The sequence below is a fragment of the Lepidochelys olivacea genome, assembly GCF_965140295.1.
Source record: "Lepidochelys olivacea isolate rLepOli2 genome assembly, chromosome: 9".
In the NCBI taxonomy this organism is placed as follows: Eukaryota; Metazoa; Chordata; order Testudines; family Cheloniidae; genus Lepidochelys; species Lepidochelys olivacea.
This window is the reverse complement of record NC_140419.1, coordinates 33,622,159-33,646,864: the sequence shown is the minus strand read 5'-3', so window position 1 is coordinate 33,646,864 and position 24,706 is coordinate 33,622,159. Positions and strand designations below refer to the sequence as shown.

Sequence of the window (24,706 nt, the reverse complement as noted above, 5' to 3'; positions counted from 1 at the left end):
TCCCTTTCTGTAATTTAAACACATTGCTTCTTGTCCTATCTTCAGAGGTTAAAGAGAACAATTTTTCTCCCTCCTCCCTGTAACAATCTTTTATGTAGTTGAAAACTGTTATGTCCCCTCTCAGTCTACTCTTCTCCAGACTAAACAACCCCAATTTTTTTCAATCTTCCCTCATCGGTCATGTTTTCTAGACCTTGAATCATTTTTCTTGCTCTTCTCTGAACTTTCTCCAATTTGTCCACATCTTTCCTGACATGTGGCACCCAGAACTGGACAAAATACTCCAGCTGAGGCCTAATCAGCCAGGGATAGGGCAGAAGAATTCCTTCTTGTGTCTTGCTTACAACTCTCCTGTTAGCACATCCCAGAATGATGTTCGCTTTTTTGCAACAGTATTACACTGTTTACTCACATAGTTAGCTTGTGATCCGTGATTACCTCCAGATCCCTGTTAGGATATAGATATTCAGGCCTGTCTGTAAAGGCCTATACTCTAAGAATTTAGGTGTATTCTTATCACTTGGCTAGTGATAGAGGTATAAAAGAAAGAATCAAAATCACTGTCTGCTGGTGTAAGGGCCTTCTCTTACTGTGACAGTCTGAGGCCCTGTTCTTAGGCTAAGGCCTTTGGCTAAGCAGCAGAGGCAGCCATAAGCTGGGAAGCAAACAGTCACATCCTCACATTCCAAACTAGTCACACTGAAATAAGGTGCTATTCGGCTGTTAGGAATACAATCCTGTCCTGACAGTTCCTATCACCTCCAGAGAAAGGGAAGTGCCTAGAAAATGTAAAAGGAAACTTAGTTTGATAGCATCCTGTCTGGCAAGAACTCACTTATCAATAGCTGGGATGTGAAATCCTCGCTTCTGTGTTGTCTTGTCATTGTAGTTCCCACTTTGCTATTGTTTGTCTGTATAATCTCCGTCTGGTTCTGTGATTGTTCCTGTCTGCTGTATAATTAATTTTGCTGGGTGTAAACTAATTAAGGTGGTGGGATATAATTGGTTACATAATCATTTTACAATATGTTAGAATTGGTTAGTTAAATTTCAGGAAAATGATTGGTTAAGGTATAGCTAAGCAGAACTCAAGTTTTACTATATAATCTGTAGTCAATGAGGAAGTGACTGGGTGTGGGTGGGGGTGGGCATGTGGGTGTGTGAGATGGGAACAGGGAATGGGGGTAAGAAAATTGGAATCATGTTTTGCTAAAGGGGGAGATGGGAACAGGGAATGGGGGTAAGAAAATTGGAATCATGTTTTGCTAAAGGGGGAAATGGGAATGGGAGTAAGGAAGTTGGAATCATGTTTGGCTAAGGGTCGGAATGGGAACAGGGACACAGGTGTAAGGCTCTGTGGTGTCAGAGCTGGGAAGGAGGATACTAAGGAAGGAAACTGGAATCATGCTTGCTGGAAGTTCACCCCAATAAACATCGAATTGTTTGCACCTTTGGACTTCGGGTATTGTTGCTCTCTGTTCATGTGAGAAGGACCAGGGAAGTAAGTGGGTGAAGGAATAAGCCCTCTAACAATCCCTTTCTGCAGCACTCCTTCCTAGGCAGTCATTTCCCAGTTTGTATGTGTGCAGCTGATTGTTCCTTCCGAAGTGGAGTACTTTGCATTTATCCTTATTAAATTTCATCCTATTTGCTTCAGACCATTTCTCCAGTTTATCCAGATAATTTTGAATTTTAATCCGATCTTCCAAAGCACTTGCAACTCCTCCCAGCTTGGTATCGTCCGCAAACTTTATAAGCGTACTCTCTATGCCATTATCTAAATCACTGATGAAGATACTGAACATAACCAGAACTGATCCCTGCAGGATCCCACTCAATATGCCCTTCCAGCTTGACTGTGAACCATCAATAACTACTCTCTGAGTACAGTTTTCCAACCAGTTATGCATCCATGTTATAGTAGCTCCAACTAGGTTGTATTTCCCTGATTTGTTAATGAGAAGGTCATGCAGGACATTATCAAAGGCCTTACTAAAGTCAAGATATACCACATCTACTGCTTTCCTCCTATCCACAAATCTTGTTATTTTGTCAAAGAAAGGTATTAGGTTGGTTTGACACAATTTGTTGTTGACAAATCCATGCTAACTGTTATGTATCACTTTATTTTCTACTATGCGTCTGCAGATTGATTGCTTAATTATTTGCTCCATTATCTTTCCGGGTACTGAAGGTAAGCTGACGGTCTGTAATTCCCCGGGTTGTCCTTATTCCTCTTTTTATAGATTGCTAGAGCCCTGCACAGATAAAAAAATGTATATCCATGGATGCGGATATCCACAGATATAAAGTGGATATCCGCAAAGCTGCAGGGATCTACCAGGAACGGCAGTAGTGAAAGCAGCAGCATGTCAGGCTGCTGCTCGCTGGCAGGAGCCAGCACCCAGCCCGGGCAGCCCCTCCAGCATGGCTGTACTGCCCCCAGCCCTGCCCACTGGGGTGGGCACCAGGCTCACCAACAGCTGCCCATGGTCACGCTAGTGTGTGCAAGCGACTTACACGCTTCCGGGCAGGAGTTTGCTGGGCTCTGGCTCCTGCGAGTGGCAGCCCGACATGCTACTGCTGTGGTTCCTAGTAGAGCCCTGCAGCTCCGCAGATATCTGCTTTATATCCATGGATATAGATGTTGTATCCACACAGGGCTATATAGATTGCCATTATATTTGCCCTTTTCTAGTCCTCTGAAATCTCACCTGTTTTCTAAGACTTTTCGAAGACAATCGCTAAAGGCTCAGATATTTCCTCAGTCAGTTCCTTGAATGTTCTAGGATGTATTTCACCAGGCCCTGGTGACTTCAAAACATCTAACTTGTCTAAGTAATTTCTAACTTTTTCTTTCCCCATTTTAGCCTCTGATTCTACCTAATTTTCACTGGCATTCATAAAATCAGTGATAAGCCTAACCTGTCCTTGGTCTTCCTCTTGCTTCTAATGTATTTGTAGAATGTTTTCTTGTTACCCTTTATGTTTGTGGCTAGTTTAATCTCCTTTTGTGCCTTGTCCTTTCTAATTTTGTCCCTACACACTTGTGTTATTTGTTTATATTCATCCTTTGTAATTTGACCTAATTTGACCCACTTTCTGTTGGATTTTTTTTTCTTTTTCTTTTTTTTTTTTGAGTTTCAGATAATTGAAGATCTCCTGGTTAAGCCAGGGTGGTCTCTTGCAATACTTCCTATCTTTCCTATGCAGTGGGATAGTTTGCTCTCATTCCCTTAATAATGTCTCTTTGAAAAACTGCCAACTCTCTTGAACTGTTTTTCCCCTTAGACTTGCTTCCCAAAGGATCTTACCTATCAACTCCCTGAGTTTGCTAATGTCTGCCATCTTGAAATCCATTGTCTTTATTGTGCTATTTTCCCTTCTACCATTTCTCAGAACCACAAGCTCTGTCATTTCATGATCACTTTCACCCAAGCTGTCTTCCACTTTCAAATTCTCAACCAGTTCTTCCCTATTTGTCAAAATCAAATATAGAACAGTCTCACCCCTAGCAGCTTTCTCTACCTTCTGAAATAAAAAATGGTAAATCCCAAAAGGTAAGTCAGTAGTGACATTCAGAATAAGTTTTTCCTCAATTCCATATGGCACTGGTGGAGAACACATCAGTGCATGGCTCATTTCTGTTAAAAAAAATCCTAAAGATGACAAACATCAATTGCTCAAAACCTCTGCTTGTTTATCAGTACTCAGATAACATGAGTCACGCAGTCACATTGTGCAAGCTGTAGGATGAGGACTTGTGTGAAAAGATAACACAAATCTGTTACAAGCTTCATTCGTCATGGGTATTTTAACTCTTTCAAGCAGCAAGTGATTTTTATGCTTAAACAACAGTCAGTTTGTGATCTTGGGCTTGTGATCATCTTTGTTTCTGAGTGTTGAGTTTAGGCTTAATCATCAAATCAGGACTGCTGCTACCAGGATAATGAGGCCAGAAAATGGTCATTCAATAACTCATACCTTCTTTATTGACTTACCAAAGTGTGGCCCTACACTTAAAAAACAAACAAACAAAAAAAACTAACTACATATTTTTTTAACATGTTCAGGAAAAATCTTTACGTTTTAAGGAGCACACATCAGCAGAGATTCACTAGGCTTTATACACAGAGTGGGGAGAGCCCCCTTTTCAAAATGATTCAAGAGACAAAATGTGGTGCACTGCACGATTGTTACCTCTTCACAGAATTTTCCTGCCTCCAATTCTATCTGCTTATTCTCTACTTTAATTCTGCTTGGTTTGTTTATTTTAAAATATTAAATCAGTGAATCTAGCAGATTTAAAAGAAGCATTAATGCTGTATTTCCAGTACCTGCACTCGTGCAACTGGAAATACAGTTAATACTACTGCTTCCTAGAGGCAGTAGTGTTGTAGTTACGAGAAACTAGGTTGTGCCTCTAGAAAGTCTGCATCAGTGAGCTTTAATCTCCTTTCTTTCTTTGTTTCATTTTCCCTTTTATTTACTTAGAACATCTAACAAATTAAATAAACTATGTTACTGTAATATCGAGGTTGCAATATGAACTTGGTCATGTCGCACATCATGGACTATGTCCATTTCCTGTTTTCCTTACAAAGGGACCGATCCTTGGTTATATCTCAGGAGGAATTGTTTGCACTGTAGTCACCCAATCTTGGGGCCAAGTGCAAAGTGTTGCTGATTAGAGCAACCTGAGGAAAATCAGAACATTTCCATGTACAATATGTCCAGGGAATATAACACCAGGAATCTCCATTAGGTCCCTAAAAATGAAAACAAAACATATTGCAGAAAACATATACCTAGTGTAAATGTAATTCCATATACAGATTCATAGAGTTTAAGGCCAGAATAGACCAGCAGCATCTAGTCTAACTTCCTGTATATAACAGGCCATCAAATTTACAGTTTCCCCTGTATTGACTTGTGATTGACTAAAGCATAGCTTGTGTTGAGACATGGGTATCTCTGTAATAGTTGAAAATTGACCACTGTTTAGCAGAACTGCAGATCTGAGACTCCCTCCCAAACCCAAACCTGAATGCACAGATGGAAATAAAAGAACAATCTAGTATATAGCTTGCTACCCACAGAATATTTTGTGGTCATGCTTTTCAAACGGGCAGATTCAAGAATGACAGGCCCGACTCTTTTGTCATTCAGGCTGACGTAAATCTGTTGACTTCAGTAGTGTTACACCAGTTAGACATCAGAGTAAGAGGGGAGAATCAGAGGCGACGTATATTAATGATATTCTTTTTGCGAATACAGACTAACACGGCTGCTATTCTGAAAAATATTCATTCCTGAAACTCACATGGCCTTCCAACCATTCTTGCAGTGTTTACAAGTATTTCCTTTCATGTCAATAGCCTATTCAGAAAGCTATACATTAGCTATCTTCTTTGCCTTTTTCTTGGTAGCCAGGTGATCATTTAAGCAACCAGTCTTTGATACAGAGGAAAATTTGTACAATAGCTATTTGTTGTCCTTGAAACTGCAGATTCTTTTTATGCTGTTGTTCAAATCTCCTTAGTAGTTTTTAAATTGCCTTCTAACCCAATAAGATGTTTATATAAACCAGGAGCTAAAAATATTTAATTATGTTATGTGCACTGTGGCTGTTTCGTCTCTAACTCTATACATAAACACCTACGAGACACTGCTGCAAAAGACTATTTTATTTAGAAAATATAATTCAATTGTTTTCAAAATCTTTTCTGCAGCAGCATCTCATATATTTACTCTAACTACTCATTTCTAAGGGGCCTGTTACTGAGGTACCTAGACCCCATTTAAGAGGATTAATTAACAGAACACTTAGAATATGTAAAGCACTGTACACATATGGTGAGTATTATTCATACACTCAAATATTTCATTTGAATTTTGATTTTCAGGCAATAGGTTAATAATTACAGCTACAAATTATTATAAATAATTCAACGGAACATTTTTGGCCCAAATTACTACCATCCTGTGCCATATAATTGGCTTTCTCTCATTCTAGTTCAAAAGTTCCCTCTAATTATTGAAAACTTTCTAGGGATTTGCTTCAGTCTACTATTTTGATCACATTTTCCTCCTGTTTCCCCACCCATTAGTTCCACTCCAATTTTGGTTTCACATATTCCTTGGTCTGTACTCACCAGTTAGAGCCAGTGGTGAGCTGGAGCAGGTTCACCCTCCCTGGCTTCCCGCTGAACAGCTGATTCGCGGGAAGCCAGGGAAGGGGGCGGGAAAGCAGAGCGGGGCGGCGCATTCAGGGCAAGAGGCAGAGCAGAGGTGAGGTGAGGTGAGCTGGGGCCAGGTGCGGGGCGGGAAGCTGCAAGTGGGTGCTCTGCACCCACCAAATTCTCCCCATGGGTGCTCCAGCCCCGGAGCACCCACAGAGTCGGTGCCTAAGGCGCCACTTTTGATGTGATCACTTGGGGAGCAGCCGCTCCCCCTGCTCCCCCCCTAGGTACACTTCCCCACCCCTAGGAGCCAGAGGGACCTGCCGGATGCTTCCTGGGAGCTGCCCCAGGTAAGCACCTCCAGGACTCCCCACCTCACCCCCCGGCAGGTGCCTCTGGCTCTTAGTGGTGGGGTGGGCACCCACGAGACCCTCCTGCCCGGTTCTGGGGGCAGTCAGGGGACAGGGGAGGGGGGTGGATGGGGTAGGGCGGCGTCAAGGAACACGGGAGGGTTGGATGGGGCAGGAGTCCTGGGGGGCAGGGGTGGGCAACGACCCCGTCGTAAGGTGCGGAGGGAACCCGTTGTTAAGATTTTGGCAGCTCATTGCTGGTTAGAGTGGTATCCCTTTATACTTCCCCACATATCTGGAAATCTCCAGATGACTGTAATCTAAACCATTGAGACATGTCTCCTTCAATCTTGCCTTAAAACCTCCTTTCCCCTCTCTCTAGCCTCTTGCGCTAATACTACAATTCTAAAGATTTTTGATTGCATATCGAACAGTAATGATGTCACAAAATACAATATTGGCGTAGCCTTTTAACAGATTCATAGATTTTAACACCAGAAGGGACTATTATGAACCTCCAGTCTGAGCTCCTGCATAACACAGGTCTAAGAAGCTCACCCAATAATTTTTGCATCAAGCCCATAATTTCTATTTGAACTATATGATAAATCTTTTGAACTGCCTAGAAATAAACTAGAAAGACAAAATATTTTTATTGGACCAGTTTCTGGTTGGTGAGAGACATCAGAAGTTGGTCCAATAGAAGATATTACCTCACTCACTTTGTCTCTCTAATATTCTGTGACTGACACAGCTACAATACTGCATAGAAATAAACAATCTTCTAAAGCAGCGTTTCCCAAACTTTTTTGGCCACGGAACACCTGGTATATATTTACGGAACACTTCTAATATTATTTTGTAGTCATTTGGTTTTCAAATAAAAATTGCGTTATTTATGCTCAAATATATTTTATTTTATAAAACAAAGCAAAAAGACAAATTTAAAATAACTTGAACTAACAATTTCTAACTGGAAAGCGTGTATAAAGTAGTACAAAAATCGAGTGCAAGACCCTTTTTTTTAATATGATTCTTTCATGGAACACCTATTCACATCACGCGGAACACCAATTTGGGAAATGCTATTCTAAAGCATTTAAGTAACTGTTTTGGTTCTCTACACTTTATGAGAAATTAAGGTGCATGTAATGGCAACAGAAGCACAGATGCTGTGGATAAAGGCTATGGTTAGTACCACACTATACTTTTCATTCCATGTTTAAATACAGATTATCTGTAAACTAAAATGCAACCAAACATCTGATGAAATGGTACCATGTCATTAGCTTATCTGATTAGTGAAGAAAAGTAAATAGTATAAAATTTGTGTTTTAATTAATGTTTTCATTCATGATAGTTTCTTTAATGTTAACCTCTGGGAAAGCACAAGTCTTTTGAAGATTGTTTCATTTAAATATAAAATGTACATGGCCTGCTTTTTTATCTTTTTCAGTGAATTTAGTGCTTTTGAAAAATGCCCAATTTGACAAGCATGGAAAGTGAAATCTTCTGTTTATCCACAGAACAAGTACACAGACGCAGTGGACTATATGGATACTTATCAATGTCTCCCATTCCAGACCTGAAGAAGCTACATCTCAGGGCAAAGGGACTGTCCTCCCTGCTGTGAATGTCGAACAACAAAGATGCCAATTTGTCCTCGACAGTGGTTTAGTAGTGATTAAGGGTAACATTTTCAAAAGCATCTGAAGTGAATTTGGAGTCTAAATCTCATTTAAAAAGTGCTTTAGGCATTCAGAAATCTAAGTCCCATTGACCTTTAATAAGAGTTACGCCCCAGTGCTGAAGTCACTTTTGAAAGTGATTTTTATGATGTGGACTCTTGCTATGTAGGACCTACCAGTGGTGAGCTGGAGCTGGTTTGCACCGGTTCATGTGAACCAGTTGATAAATTTAGAAGCTGGTTTAGAACCAGTTGTTAAAGGGTTGGGCAAACTCTGGCCCACAGGAGCGTCCTGTCTGGCCCGTCTGAGCTCCCGGCTGGGGAGGCTCCCCTTGAGAATCCCTTTTTACCCACCCAGTGGCGCTCCGAGTCTTCGGCAGCACTTCAGCTATGGGTCCCTCAGTGCTGCCGAAGACCCGGAGCGAGTGAAGGACGTGCTGCTGAAGACCTGGAGTGACTGAAGGAACCGGTTCTTCAGATTTTGGCAGCTCATCACTGGGACCTACACAATGAACTACCAACTTTTTTTTACACAGGCCATCGAACATCTATCATATGTCACAATGTTTTCACTTCCAACCTGAGCTTTACTTGAAAAGTCATGGTGTGTAGGAAAGGCTTTGCATTCCAATATCAATCCCCTCAGCAAACTGCTTTGCCAGAGGTTAGACCTGATCAAGACTCAAAGACTTGCTATTCTGCTTTATCACCTTTACAGGTAAATGTATTCATCATTTCTAAATTACAAGGCATTTCAAACTTTGCTGACTAAACTAATACTGCTTTGTGGACTGTGGAGGTTTGGGAAGGCTGCTTTCCCTGGTGTACTTTGCCACTGATTGTACATATGAAACCAATGCTTCGCCAACTTTTATAAAAGCCAAATTCGCTAATCCTAATTTACACCATTAGAAGTCAATGTCCTGAGGTCATTTTCAATTTCACTTGCAGTGTTTTTTGCAGGTATATTTCATTAACATTTATGCATGTGCACGTTATGGTAGGAAGATCTGGTAGCACCATCTATTATTAAGGTTGCCTGACACTTCAACATCATAAAACTTAATTTTCAGTTGATTATAACTTTGTCAAATGTTACCAATTTTGGGATGAAATCCATATTGCATGTCTTCCTCAGGAAAAATTCAGCCAGAATGGTTTAGCCAGTTCATTATGCAGTCATTCTCTGCTTACATACGGTTCTCACACATTTAACTCATAAAAATACTCAAAAGCCTGGTGGCTTTTCTACCAAGCTACAGGAGTTTTATAGTGTGGGTTTCGGCTTTGTTTGAAGTGCTGCTAATCTAAGAATCCCGAAACTCTAGAAAATTATTGTTCTAGAGCAGTCTACACAAAAAGAAATGGAACCCACAACGCAATGATCCAGATGGACTATTCTCCCTCTTTTGGAATACAACTATTTCTGAGAAACAAGGGATAAAACATCTCAGAAAAGTTGCAATTCCAGATAAACTCCAGGTTATGCTTAAGTGCTTTCCTGAAATTGAGCCAATATTTGTATAATAATGGTAGTGTTTGTGTGATGGGGAGGCAATGTGGCCTAGTGGACAGAGCATTGGCCTGGAACTGGGTTATATTCCTGGCTCTGCCATTGGATTATTGACCAATTATTGACCTTGGGCAAGTCATTTCCTCTCTATGCTTCAGTTTACTCATCTGTAAAATGATAATGATATTGACCTTTATAAAGTGCTTTGAGAAGCACTATTTATGAGCTAGGTATTATTATTAATTATTATTATTATTAGTGCCCAAACATCTCAATTAGAACTGGAATCCCATTGTGTGAGGCTTGAAGTGATTTCCATTATATACAGGGCTTAGAGTGTGTAAATGTCTCTCAGCACCCCACTATAAAAATTGTTCCAGCACTCCTGCATGTATGTAATGAAAATATGAATTGACTTAACTAACGTTTGTCTTGGTCTGCACACACCCTTAAACAGTACCCCATTCAATTTAACTCTGAATCCTGCTGCCAGCACAAGTAAGGGTGGGGCCATAGGACAGGGCAGAACCACAGGGGCACTAGATTGCCTTAGTTCAGCCCTGCATGGCTGAGTATATTAGGGGAAGGAAAGGACATAACAGTACAACACAGAAAGTTATCTGCAGTAAAGGAGCAGCAAATTGTGATTTAGAGCCATATCATGTTATCAGTTTTAAGCAGAAGACCACTCTGAAGTAATGACAGGTTTCAGAGTAGCAGCCGTGTTAGTCTGTATTCGCAAAAAGAAAAGGAGTACTTGTGGCACCTTAGAGACAAACAAATTTATTTGAGAATACGCTTTCATGAGCTACAGCTCACTTCATCGGATGAAGGTGTCACAAGTACTCCTTTTCTTTTTACACTGAAGTAAATGAGGAGTTCTGCTTACACCCAATGACATTACAATAGCCTTGAGAATGGTGTTGCTTAGGCAGAGGAGGGCTTCAGGCACAGAGTTTAAATTAAGACCCAGATGTCAACTTCCACACAGTCTGCAGATGCTTGCATCTGGAGTTTTGATTCAACTTATTACAGAGATTGGGGTCAGTGATGAAGTTTGCATCAGAATCCAGTGTGAACTTCACCAAACTTCAGGGTGTTCAAATATATATCTAAACTGACCAAAGTACAGCACAGATCTCAGTTATAAAAGATGTGAGTAGTAATTTATTTAGAAAAAGCATAATGGAAAAAATTAAAATACTAATGAAAATCATGTTTTTCCACCCTCATGTCTACTCAACTAAACATGGAGATCTACTATCTCATATGCACAGAATACTAGTCACTATGTTATAATAGGTACCGGAGTAAGAGAGGCATAAAATTCAAAAGTGTTTTACTCACTAATCTTAGCAAAATGGACAGTTAAAAAGCTAAGGATAATGATGATGATGTCAGAAGATATGTAGTAGCAATTTACCATAAAATACAGTAACAAAATGTTTTTTTTTGAAATTTTGACAATGAAAAGGGTTGCAACACTTCAAACTTAAATTTCTAATGATACATAACAGTTTGGGGATTCACAGAAGTTATTCTGCAGAGATAATTAGGTGTCATTATTTGCTATTAGATAGTCATTTTCATTTTTTCCAAATCACGGTGTTATATTTTTTTCGTGAGTAGGTGACATGTGCTCATTAATGTGAGCACAAAAGCCACACAAAGGGAAGAAGAAATTACACACTGTTGTAATCCTAAACAGAATGATAACTAAACAATTCAAAACAAATAACGTAATTTATATACAATTCTTCTGTGTATTTTAGTTAACTATAATATGGAGTGTAAATCTAGAACAGCAGCATACACAAAGATTTGGGTAGCAATTAAATTGAAATCAAACCAATTTCTTATTAGCAAATCCAAAATATAAATTCTCTGCTATTTTCTAGTGATATACTGTACCTACAGCCAAAACAAGTTAAGTGGGTACTACTGGAAATAAATAAGAGTAATAATCATTGTATCAGATGCTGGATTTCTGATATCATTTTTACAACAAGCAAGAGAAACTATAAAAACTACATTGAGACAGATAATTCATTCTGCATTCTTAATTATCGTAGATTTGTCCTTAACTATGTCCAGACCTAAACTGATGCCTGCCTCTTTCTTGCTCCGAAAGACTTAATATTCGTTCAAATTTTTGGGTAATTACTATAATGTATGGACCAAATATTACTCTGATTTAGACAAGTGTAAATCTGGAGTAACTCCACTGAAGTCATTGACTTACACCAATGTAAATGAAAGCCTCTATCTAAAATACTTTGGCTTTCATTATGAAACAAAGCTGTAGGGGACAATTTCCTGGTGCAAGTGCTGGAGGAACCAACTAGGGGCGGAACTCTTCTTGACCTGCTGCTCACAAACCGGGAAGAATTAGTAGGGGAAGCAAAAGTGGGAACCTGGGAGGCAGTGGGAACCTGGGAGGCAGTGACCACGAGATGGTCGAGTTCAGGATCCTGACACAAGGAAGAAAGGAAAGCAGCAGAATACGGACCCTGGACTTCAGAAAAGCAGACTTTGACTCCCTCAGGGAACTGATGGGCAAGATCCCCTGGGAGAATAACATGACGGGGGGAAAGGAGTCCAGGAGAGCTGGCTCTATTTTAAAGAATCCTTATTGAGGTTACAGGGACAAACCATCCCGACGTGTAGAAAGAATAGTAAATATGGCAGGCGACCAGCTTAGCTTAACAGTGAAATCCTTGCTGATCTTAAACACAAAAAAGAGGCTTACAAGAAGTGGAAGATTGGACAAATGACGAGGGATGAGTATATAAATATTGCTTGGGCATGTAGGAATGGAATCAGGAAGGCTAAATCACACCTGGAGTTGCAGCTAGCGAGGGATGTTAAGAGTAACAAGAAGGGTTTCTTCAGGTATGTTGGGAATAAGAAGAAAGCCAAGGAAAGTGTGGGCCCCTTACTAAATGAGGAAGGCAACTAGTGACAGAGGATGTGGAAAAAGCTAACGTACTCAATGTTTTTTTTGCCTCTGTCTTCACGAACAAGGTCAGCTCCCAGACTACTGCACTGGGCAGCACAGCATGGGGAGGAGGTGGCCAGCCCTCTGTGGAGAAAGAAGTGGTTCGGGACTATTTAGAAAAACTGGACGTGCACAAGTCCATGGGACCGGATACGCTGCATCTGAAAGTGCAAAAGGAATTGGCGGATGTGATTGCAGAGCCATTGGCCATTATCTTTGAAAACTCATGGCGATCGGGGGGAAGTCCCGGAAGATTGGAAAAAGGCTAATGTAGTGCCCATCTTTAAAAAAGGGAAGAAGGATGATCCTGGGAACTACAGGCCGGTCAGCCTCACCTCAGTCCCCGGAAAAATCATGGAGCATGTCCTCAAGGAATCAATCCTGAAGCACTTAGACGAGAGGAAAGTGGTCAGGAACAGTCAGCATGGATTCACCAAGGGAAAGTCATGCCTGACTAATCTAATTGCCTTCTATGATGAGATAACTGGTTCTGTGGAGGAGGGGAAAGCAGTGGAAGTGTTATTCCTCGACTTTAGCAAATCTTTTGACACGGTCTCCCACAGTATTCTTGTCAGCAAGTTAAAGAAGTATGGGCTGGATGGATGCACTACAAGGTGGGTAGAAAGTTGGCTAGATTGTCGGGCTAAACCGGTAGTGATCAATGACTCCATGTCTAGTTGGCAGCCGGTATCTAGCAGAGTGCCTCAAGGGTCGGTCCTGGGACCAGTTTTGTTCAATATCTTCATTAATGATCTGGAGGATGGTGTGGATTGCACCCTCAGCAAGTTTGCGGATGACACTAAACTGGGAGGAGTGGTAGATACGCTGGAGGGTAGGGATAGGATACAGAGGGACCTAGACAAATTGGAGGATTGGGCCAAAAGAAATCTGATGAGGTTCAACAAGGACAAGTGCAGAGTCCTGCACTTAGGATGGAAGAATCCCATGCACCGCTACAGACTAGGGACCAAATGGCTAGGCAGCAGTTCTGCAGAGAAGGACCTAGGGGTGACAGTGGACGAGAAGCTGGATATGAGTCAACAGTGTGCCCTTTTTGCCAAAAAGGCCAATGGCATTTTGCGGTGTATAAGTAGGAGCATTGCCAGCAGATCGAGGGACATGATCATTCCCCTCTATTCGACATTGGTGAGGCCTCATCTGGAGTACTGTGTCCAGTTTTGGGCCCCACACTACAAGAATGATGTGGAGAAACTGGAGAGAGTCCAGCGAAGGGCAACAAAAATGATTAGGGGACTGGAACACATGACTTATGAGGAGAGGCTGAGGGAACTGGGATTGTTTAGTCTACGGAAGAGAAGAATGAGGGGGGATTTGATAGCTGTTTTTAACTACCTGAAAGGTGGATCCAAAGAGGATGGATCTAGACTATTCTCAGTGATAGCAGATGACAGGACAAGGAGTAATGGTCTCAAGTTGCAGTGGGGGAGGTTTAGGTTGGACATTAGGAAAAACTTTTTCACTAGGAGGGTGGTGAAACACTGGAATGCGTTACCTAGGGAGCTGGTGGAATCCCCTTCCTTAGAAGTTTTTAAGGTCAGACTTGCAAAGTCCTGGCTGGGATGATTTAGTTGGGATTGGTCCTGCTCTGGGCAGGGGGTTGGACTAGATGGCCTCCAGAGGTCCCTTCCAACTCTGTTATTCTATGATTCTTTGTTTGTGAAGACTGCCATCAGAACGTATATCAGTACATGCACTGTTTTATTGCATCTGAATGCAACCAGACAGACTAAAACAGTAGCATCAGGAGAGGTGTGGCCTTCCTGTCATTTATCTTAATGAAATCCTATTTGTGATGACTTAAATGCTAATAGTGGTAATTGCTTCAGTGCTAAATGACATACTGAATAATGTCCAGAAAATATGCTGTTCTAGTATTGCCTCTGAATAGAGCTGGTATCATACTGATGTCATTCAGAGAAAACACACCAGAACATTTGCGTGTTTCAGAAGGAATTAAATAACTTTAGCAGCTAGGTCAGCTGTGTCTCGTTTTGATAACTTTTCTGATAGGCAGTAACATCTTCTGAATCTTGAAGCGTTTATTAGTGCATTTATATTTATTTACTGCTACATACATAAAGGCACTGCATATTATTTTTCAGTTGTCTCCTTCGATTTTTCTACATGGGGAATTTCAGACATTGTCGTAATCCTAAACAGAATGGTACCACCAATATCTCTGCACCAGCACAAACCCCTAGTATAGACAGGGAAAATTACTATAGGATCCAATTAGCACTGGTGCAGCAGCCCCAACTTGAAACCAGGGTAAACTGTACTGGCACATATGGTGGTTTATAGGGGAGCTTTACCGAAGGGTTTCACTGTGAAGTTACATTAGTGGCTGACCACCAATGACTGAAACTGGGGCAAATATTCAAATACGTTTTCTTACAGGTTTTTAAACTTTGGATAGAAAACATGTTTGTTATAATTTGCCACAGTATATATCATGGCACAGTCTGGAGTTATATTGTGTTCTGCATGTGACAAAAATGGACACACTGAAAAAACCCTTTTTGTAAATTCTGGTTTATTCTAATGATATAATCATAGATTTATTTTTGTAACTTGAATGTAATATAGTGACGTTCTGCAAAACCATATTATGAAAATTTATTAATGTTAAGGAAAAATGATGTATGAAGATCAAGTTTTTTTTATTGTTAAACTAAAAGTTTATGCTACTTAAACTGTAATTGATTCCTTCAGCATAATATAGATCTTAAAAAGTATGCATTTCTTTAGAAGGTTAAAGATGCTAGTTACACACGATTTATGTGCCATTATTCCAACCTCATTGTTAGCCCATACTGGCAAAAATACAAAGATCATGCATGTATGTTGCAAAGCATACAAAGATGATACCTAATAAAGTATATTTTTCATGTATGAATCAAAGCCTTCGTCTAAACTTAAAATTTATACTGGCATAGCTATGTTAATGGGGGGAGAGTGGAAAACACCACACACCTGACCAACAAAACTATGCTAACAAAACCTCCAGTGTAGACACAGCTATGTTGATGGACAAGGGCTTTTGTTGGCCTATCTAATGTTATTTGGGGAGATGGTGTTCCTACACAGGCAGAAATTCTGTCGGAAGAGGATGCAACCTTGACTCAGAATCCACTCTCTCAACAAAATTTGGACCAGAGGACTGTGTATTGCACTCCTCTCATCATCAGTACAGCAAAAATTGGAAGGGAATCTATACCCTGGAAGCCCTTTTGATTTTACTACTACATTGTATTCAACAGCTGGTGAAAATAATATTTGACTCCATCCAAACATAGGGGGCCAACATATTCCTTACTCAGGAGTTTTCCTGAGTAAGGAATGAGTAAAAGCTTGGTAATGAGCTCTTGATCTGGACCAAATTTATTTGTTTACTGATTTACACGCTCTACAGCATGCCTCTGTACTTATACTACAGGAAACTGTTAATTATAATTTACTTTCCAGTTAAGCAGATGTGGTAGCATATTTCTTTTGCATTAAAATGCATTTGAAGCAAAATGGTGAGGTACATAAACAAACAAAGTTGGTCATTAATATTCCTGTTGGCAGTGGAAGCAGCGACTACAGCCAGTGGAGCTTTTAGCTTATTCATGGCACTAGGCCTTTTATACATTCTTCTAAAAACATGCTCTGCATCTTAGAAGACTAGATTACACAAACAGAATGAATTACAGATAAAAAAAACAGAAAATCACAAAGGGCATGTAGTAAAGATAAATAAAATTAAAGTTTCAGCTTTGCAAAAAGAAGGACAGATGATCAGCCTTGTGGGAAACTTGACACTATGGCTGAGTCACGTTGAGTATATATAATTTTGGCAGTTGCTTGCTATATCACTAAAAAAATCACAAAGCCATTCCAGGGCATGTCTCACCTTGGATGAGAAAAACAGTGTCAAAAACATCCCACTCAACTTAGCATGCACCTCCCAGAATCAAGGTAATTAAAACTACACTAGTCATATTGGTTCTGAATCAGTTTCCAGTCTTTAAACTGAAAAGGAGTACTTGTGGCACCTTAGAGACTAACCAATTTATTTGAGCATGAGCTTTCGTGAGCTACAGCTCACTTCATCGGATGAAGTGAGCTGTAGCTCACGAAAGCTCATGCTCAAATAAAAGTGAGCTGTAGCTCACAAAAGCTCATGCTCAAATAAATTGGTTAGTCTCTAAGGTGCCACAAGTACTCCTTTTCTTTTTGCGAATACAGACTAACACGGCTGTTACTCTGAAACCAGTCTTTAAACTGTAGGGCTAAAGAGCAAGAAAACTTCTGTTAGAAAAATCAGTAAGGAGGAGAAATAAATAAAATGACATTTTTATTCTCAATGGGGTAAAAAGCTGTTCATAAATTAATTATATTTGGAAATCAGAAACATAATTGATGCCTTGGCTGATTATCTTCAGTCTAGAATGATTTTTAAACTAGCTTGGTTGCACGTAGATAATCATAAATGTTAGGGTTGTTTCCCCAGTATGTTCCAAAGAACTGAAGGACTTTTCTGTAGAAATTAAAGAATAGTTATAGTTGTGAGCCCAAATTTTATCTGTAGCGAAGACTTATGAAGGATATTGCTAATTCTCATTCTTTCTGCCTGTAATACTTTGGAATCTGTCTCTTTCAGGAACTGACCTCTCTATGGCTTCTCTAGGTCCAATAGCTCTACCTGCTGCTGGTAGTTAGCCATAAGCTACAGTGTGCTAGAAGCAGTTCCCATTGCAAGGTATTCCCGTAATAAATATGCTCCCTATTATTATTATTCACTTGTCTGTTTTCAGTATGCTCTATGCTAATAACAGATGTATACTAAAACTGAATTCCCTGGATCTTTGACTTATGCTGATTTGAATGGGGATTGAGGGCAGAACACATTTCAGGAATGATCTCCAAATAACCTATTATTTTTAACAGTATTACTTCATTGGCCAGAAAAATGGGGGTTGGATATCTGCTTATTTTGTAGGACCAACAAAAAAAAATGTTTCAATTTGAGAACCACCGTCATAAATGTAAAGAGAAGGGTAAACACCTTTAAAATCCCTCTTGGCCAGATGAAAAACCCTTTCACCTGTAAAGGGTTAAGAAGCTAGGATAACCTCGCTGGCACCTGACCAAAATGACCAATGAGGAGACAAGATACTTTCAAAAGCTGAGGGGAGGGAGAAACAAAGCCTCTCTCTCTGTCTCTTGATGCTTTTGCCGGGGACAGAACAGGAATGGAGTCTTAGAACTTAGTAAGTAATCTAGCTAGATATGCATTGGATTCTGATTCCTTTAAATGGCTGAGAAAATAAGCTGTGCTGAATGGAATGTAGATTCCTGTTTTTGTGTCTTTTTGTAACTTAAGGTTTTGCCTAGAGGGATTCTCTATTTTTTTTTAATCTAATTACCCTGTAAGGTATTTACCATCCTGATTTTACAGAGGTGATTCTTTTACTTTTTCTTCTATTAAAATTCTTCTTTTATTAATCTGATTGCTTTTTCATTGTTCTTAAGATCCAAGGATTTGGGTCTGTGTTCACCTATGCAAATTGGGGAGGATTTTTATCAAGCCTTCCCCAGGAAAGGGGGTGTAAGTGTTGGGAGGATTTTGGGGGGGAAAGACGTTTCCAAACGGACTCTTTCCCAGTAATATACCAGTTAGACGTTTGGTGGTGGCAGCAATAAAGTCCAAGGGCAAAAGGTTAAATATTTTGTACCTTGGGGAAGTTTTAACCTAAGCTGGTAAAAGTAAGCTTAGGAGGTTTTCATGCAGGTCCCCATATCCGTACCCTTGAGTTCAGAGTGGGGAAGGAACCTTGACAACCACATAAAAAAATATTTCAGCCTCTTGGAACTGGTGTGATAAGGTACAGTGAGCAAAGAAATGGCCAATGATGGAGTGAATTAGTAAATCTCCTTTTGACTCAATATATGTAACTGCCTCCACCACCTCCAAAAATGAAGTCTACACACCCTTTGACTGAATAGGCAAATATGCTGGGGACATAATCTGAGCCCTTCCATCTATTCCTGTGCATGTAAGGGCCACATAAACTCCTTTGCAGTGGAGGGTGGTGTCGGGGGCATCCGCGAGATACCAGCTTCTTTTTCCAAGAAACAATTGTTAGACCATTGATCAAGAAAAAAATCTCTTCAGCTATCGCCTAGGCCCAAACTTTCATTTTTGGAGGAAGACTGTTGGGACAGCTGTGGCCCTAGTTAGTGTTAGAGAGCATATCATAAACTGTACCAGTTGTGATCACTGATGATCACCATTCCTGATTCTTTTAGATATGTTACCTGGCTTAGTTATCACTGATCATTGTAGCCTGCAGAATATAAATATTGTATCCAGTGGTAATGCAACGAACCTACAGGCCCAAACCCTGTAAAACTCAGCTTGAGCACTTAGCATGAGGCTTTAGACCTACAAACCTTAGCATAAGAAAGTTAACCAATAAAAACACAGAGTTATAGGAGAACCTAACATAAGATTTTTGCTTGGTTTACAGTTGCAAATTTGCTAATTGTGTATGAAATAACTAACACGTATTTCAAGTATTTTGGGATAAGAACATCCGCAAACACATAATTGCAGGATTGTTATGGCAACTTAATTGACATATATGACAATGGACTTGGGATAACTAATATGCTAACCTATAGGATAAGGACACCCCAATATTATCAGGGTGAGGTATTTAGTTTCGGATAGACGAAGCAGAATATTTATATGCATATTCACGGAAGCCACCGGACCCTATAATTGGCCCAACCACCACAGAAGCTAGAGAGCTCTCAAGACCTTGACCACCAGACTAGCTTAGCATGCCAGAGATCAGATAGGACCCTGCCTTCCTACCTCTAGGTCTCCATGAGAATTGTGAGGGTATGCATATGGGATGATGTGGGACATCAGGCTCATGTTGCACTATAGTTACATTCTCATTTGGTTTGGAACATTTGTGTTTTACTGACTGTATTAACAAAATTATTAAAATCTCAGCTCTACTCTGAGTGCCACTGTTGTGCACGTCCGGGTCCCCAACAAGAAACTGAATTTGAAATTGAACTTAATCTTTCTGTTGTGTTTGACTCTGGGGCGGGAACCTGGCAAACCTCAAGAAGTTTAACTGTTTTGTCAATTGGGAGTTTAACTGGAAACTCTAAAGGAAAATTGATATAATCAATATCCACTCAACAAATCGGGCAACACAATCAGGTGTGTTTTCTCCCCTACAGAGCCTAGCACTAATAGATGGAGACCCTCAGGTGACTCCATTCCTTTCTCCTTAAGAGAACCAAGAGAGTAATCCTAGACAATTACTCATTTCCCTCAAGGGCTCTCCCATGCAGACACACAGAGAGTTCCATTCTGTCCCCTCTCCTGTTCAATGACCATTTGGACTTTTAGGAGGTTAGAAATACATGTGCTGTCTATAGTATGCAGATGACATCCAACTTTATATTTCTCTCTCTTCTAGCACAGCCAGTGCAGCTGAATGACTTGTTTCATGTCTAACAGAGATTGGGGTGTTGATGAGGATTAGTTGATTGAGGTTCACCCCAGAAAAGTCAAAGGTGATGCTTATAAGGTGCAGGATACAATCTGAAGAAATAGCAAAGCCTATCATTTCTTATGCAGGCTTACAAGCTAGATATCTAGTTGGAATTCAGAAGCTGCTGGATGTTACAAGTTTCAGCACTTAACCAAAAAACAACTCATCGTGTGTGCTTGGCAAAAAGGTTGCAACATTTTCTTTCAGATACAGATCTCATCAAGGTCATCCAAGCTTTTGTCATATCAAGACTGGATTGCATAACTGTAATACACTCTAAAAGGAGGGACATACCTTAAGACTATTCTAAAATTTAAAAATACATCTGCCTGGCTGTTTGGCCATGTTTATCATAGGCAGAATGTTACATCTGTTCTGTTTGATTGGCACTGATACCAAATGATTTCTGAGTGAGGTTTAATGCATTCATTTTTAGAGCTGCTGCAAAAAAAGTTTGAAATTTGAAATTTTCTGACAAAAAATTATCCTTTTTTCATTATTTTCATGAAAAATGTATGTCGTTTCTCTACCAGCTATAAAGCTCATCAAAAAACCTGAGTTTTGAAATTTTTCAATGAAAAAGGCCATTGTTTGCAAAAATAATTCCATGTTCTGAGTTTTAACCTATAAAACTTTAAATGGTGTGATGCCTTGCTGTCCCTATAGACTGATTCTTTATGTGGTTCTATGCCACTACAACAACAAAGACTAGTAATGATTACATGAATGCGATCTACTGATTGGGCATTCTCACTGAGGGTTCTTCACTCCTGGAAAGTACTTCCCCTTCGGTCTGCCAAGGCCTGGACTTAATGACTGCCAGAACTTGCATCAAGGCTTATACTGAGCATTTGTTTTCCAAAGATTTTAAGGTGGAGTGGTGGATATTGAAAGCGGTTTTGAAGTTGAAGGTTGACAGACCCTATTTGATAGCACTGAACCAATTTTGTTTCTTTTTTCTTTTTTGTAAAACGGTTTGTAAAATGGTTCGGGTCAAAGATCTATATAAATAGGTTCATTACAAATTATAATACACACATCTTCATGAATGAAACACAGAATACACCAACAGGTCATCATTTCTTCCAAAACAGTCAGATACAGATCAATGTATCAATCAGTCAATGTAGATCTTCAGATCTATGTAATATAACAACATATTAACAGATGGAGAAAAGAGAGAGAAGTTGGGAAAATAAACAGGGAGAAAGAGGAAAGGGAGACGTGTACTGCCTTCCTCCTTTTTTAGTGAACATTCTAGTTCTTACGCTTTATCTTCCACATGATTTTTGGTTGAACTACTCCTATAAAGTTTCAAAATTTTTGTACCTGTGCTTTAGGAGTGTTAATTAATTCATTTAAAAATCCAAACAAATAAAATTATCCATTCTAAATTAAATAATTCTTCTTACTAAATAAAGAATGGGCACATATTCACATTATGATGTCCCATACTAAGTGTTTAATGTATTATTATGTAAGAAGCTTATGTGATTTAGAAAGCTGTGGTTCTGAAAGAAAAATTTAAAATTTAGAAGGAAATAAATTAAAAAATTAAACTAGTTTATGAAATAGGAAACATGACTACTTGAATGAACAACACTGATAGACAACTACTACAGTAAGGCCCTAAACTGGAAAGTAGCTTTTATTTCTAAAATCGTCTTGTAGTAATTGCATGCATATTATCTCAAGTATTTTAAAAACTTTATTTTTCAGGTCTGAAGAAGCTGTTCCATTTTTCCAGATGTTAATACTGTCATGGATATATGGATTTTAGCAGTTCAATTATTATCACTGCAGTTCAAACTATAATTTTCTGTCAAAGTAATGTGCTTTTGTTTCGAGTTTAAATTAGTAAATGGTAGCAGCTGAGCTATTATTTAATTCCCCAAACATGCCAACTTTCCTGTGCACAGAAGGCTAACAGATGTTAATATTTGCTCAACAGCCACCACTATTTTTATCTCCCAAGTGAATATTAAATATTCACAGTTAATCTAGGTTTTTACTGTGCTCTAAAATGTTTGTTGTTAAAAAACATATATATATACACAAGACATTTTCCATATAAACTAATGGAGAATATGTGGCCTAATTCAAAGAAACACAGACTAGACTGGTAAAAATGATAACCAGACAACAGAATTTAGCAGAAGGTTTTATAATTCTTTCCTTTGCATGTTATTTTGTCTACAGGAACTCTTAGACCACTAAGTGATCAATGAAATTCCTATGATCTCTACTATAGTCCTTCAATATAGTATTGTTAAAGGGAAAGAGAAGTGAAGTCAACAGTAATCAGGTATAGTAAGGAAGAACATAACATAAAAACATCAGAATGGCCACAGTGGGTCAGACCAATGGCCCATCTAGCTCAGTATCCTGTGTCTTCCGAAAGTGGCCAATGCCAGATGCTTCAGAGGGAATGAACAGAACAGGGCAATTAAGTAGTGGTCCATCCCCAGTATGTGGCAGTCAGAGGCTTAGGGACACCCAGAGTATGGAATTGCATCCCTGACAATTTTGGCTAACAGCCAGTGATGGACCTATCCTCCATGAACAAATCTAATTCTTTTTTCAGTCAAGTTATAGTTTTGGCCTTCACAACATCCCTTGGCAACGAGTTCCACAGGTTGACTGTGCATTATGTGAAGAAATACTACTATGTTTTTTTTAAAACATGTTGCCTATTTGTTTGATTGGGCGATCCCTGGTTCTTGTGTTATGTGATGGAGTAAATAACACTTCCTTATTCACTTTCTCCACCCCAGTCATGATTTTATAGATCTCTCTCATATCCCTGTTTGGTATCTCTTTTCCAAGCTGAACAGTCCCAGTTTTTTTGATTTCTCCTCATATGAAAGCTGTTCCATAACCCTAATAATTTTTGTTACCCTTCACTGTATGTTTTCCAATTCTAGTGTATCTTTTTTGATTTTCAACCTTACTCAAATAGCTCTGCCTTGTCTCTACCCAAGCTGATATATAGTTATGTGTAGCGACGCAAGACGCACCCGGCGGCGCCTCCCACTGGTTGTCCTCTGGAACGCCCTCTGCCGTTCTGTGTCTCGCCCGTCGTTGGCCCCCGTGTCCCTCCCGGACCCTGGTGCTCCCCTACAGCAGGGTTCTTCCCCCTGCAGTAACCCCACAGCTCTGGGTCTCCCCACCCAGGGGAACCCCCAAACCTCTCTCCCCACCTCCCCTCAGTCTGTGGCTACTGCCAGTCACCATCTAGCCCCCCGCTCACTGGGGCAGACTGCAGTGTATAAGCCATTCACCATTAGCAAAACGTGGTTTGAACCTGCTGCCTTTGCCTAGCCCCTGGGCTGCAGCCTCTGCAACCCCAGTACCTGGTTTGGCCTTTGACAAGGCCTGCAGCCTGGGGAGTTGCCAGGCGGGAGCTCCCCAGCTCCTCTCGCCTTTCCCCGGCATGCTCAGTTGCATGCACCCTCAAGCTCTCAGGCAGCTAGGTCCTTCTCCCTCTGAAGCTGGAGGGAGAGTGTCTAGCTCCTGGCTCATAGCCCTTTTATCAGGGCCAGCTGTGGCCTGATAGGGGAAACTGCCACAGCTGGGCCACGCCCTATCAGCCTAGGCTTGCTGCTTTCACCAGCAGCAGCCCTCTCGCAGCCTCAGCCCTCTCCCAGGGCTGGTTTAACCCCTTCAGGGCCAGAGCAGGGTAACTACCCCACTATATTATGCTTAGATGAATTGGTGGCACCATTTTGTAATTTCTGAATAAGTCATTACACAGACTAACATACATGGTGAGAATGGTGAAAGATTACATAAAACCTTAAAAACAACAGAGCTGCGTGGGCTGCACAAACCAGATCGCACAGGTCTGTGGGTTCACGTGAAGATTTGCGTTCACCCCTTATTGCAACTCAGCTCTCTTCAGTGCAGCCTTTGCTTTCCCTGCCCCCTCTGTTCTCAAGCCAGGCTATAGTCCTTGGGGGAAGCTGTGTACCCACTCTACTGATCTTTTACCTAAATATTTAAGAAATTTCCAATGCAACACGATGGAGATCATTCATGTGAACATATATCAATTAATGCTTCTGTTTCAAAAGGGGGTGTGTTTATATTTTGAGATCACTAGTGAAGAAAAGTATTCCTTGATGGTGAAAGTTAACTTGGTTGTGTTATGATGAAATATACATTACTTTATACTTGATATGAATCATTTTTTGTTATCTGGGCAATGTTTGATTCTTCACCTCTTTAATTATTTATTTATTTGCTTTTCAGATCTTGAGTTTTGTAAATGATGTGACAGATAAGTACACTGTTATTATTCAGTAACCTTTACCAGCTTTTGAAACATATAGACATGCATACATGTACGCACCCACACACAATGGAATTAGTATAGAAATACTAGTCTAAACAT

General features: G+C 40.1%; 1 protein-coding gene across 1 annotated transcript in view; it reads right to left on the bottom strand.

Moving 5' to 3' along the window:
* Window positions 1-24,706, bottom strand: part of DNER (delta/notch like EGF repeat containing) — a 279,726-nt gene that overhangs the window by 71,537 nt on the left and 183,483 nt on the right. The window lies entirely within an intron of this gene.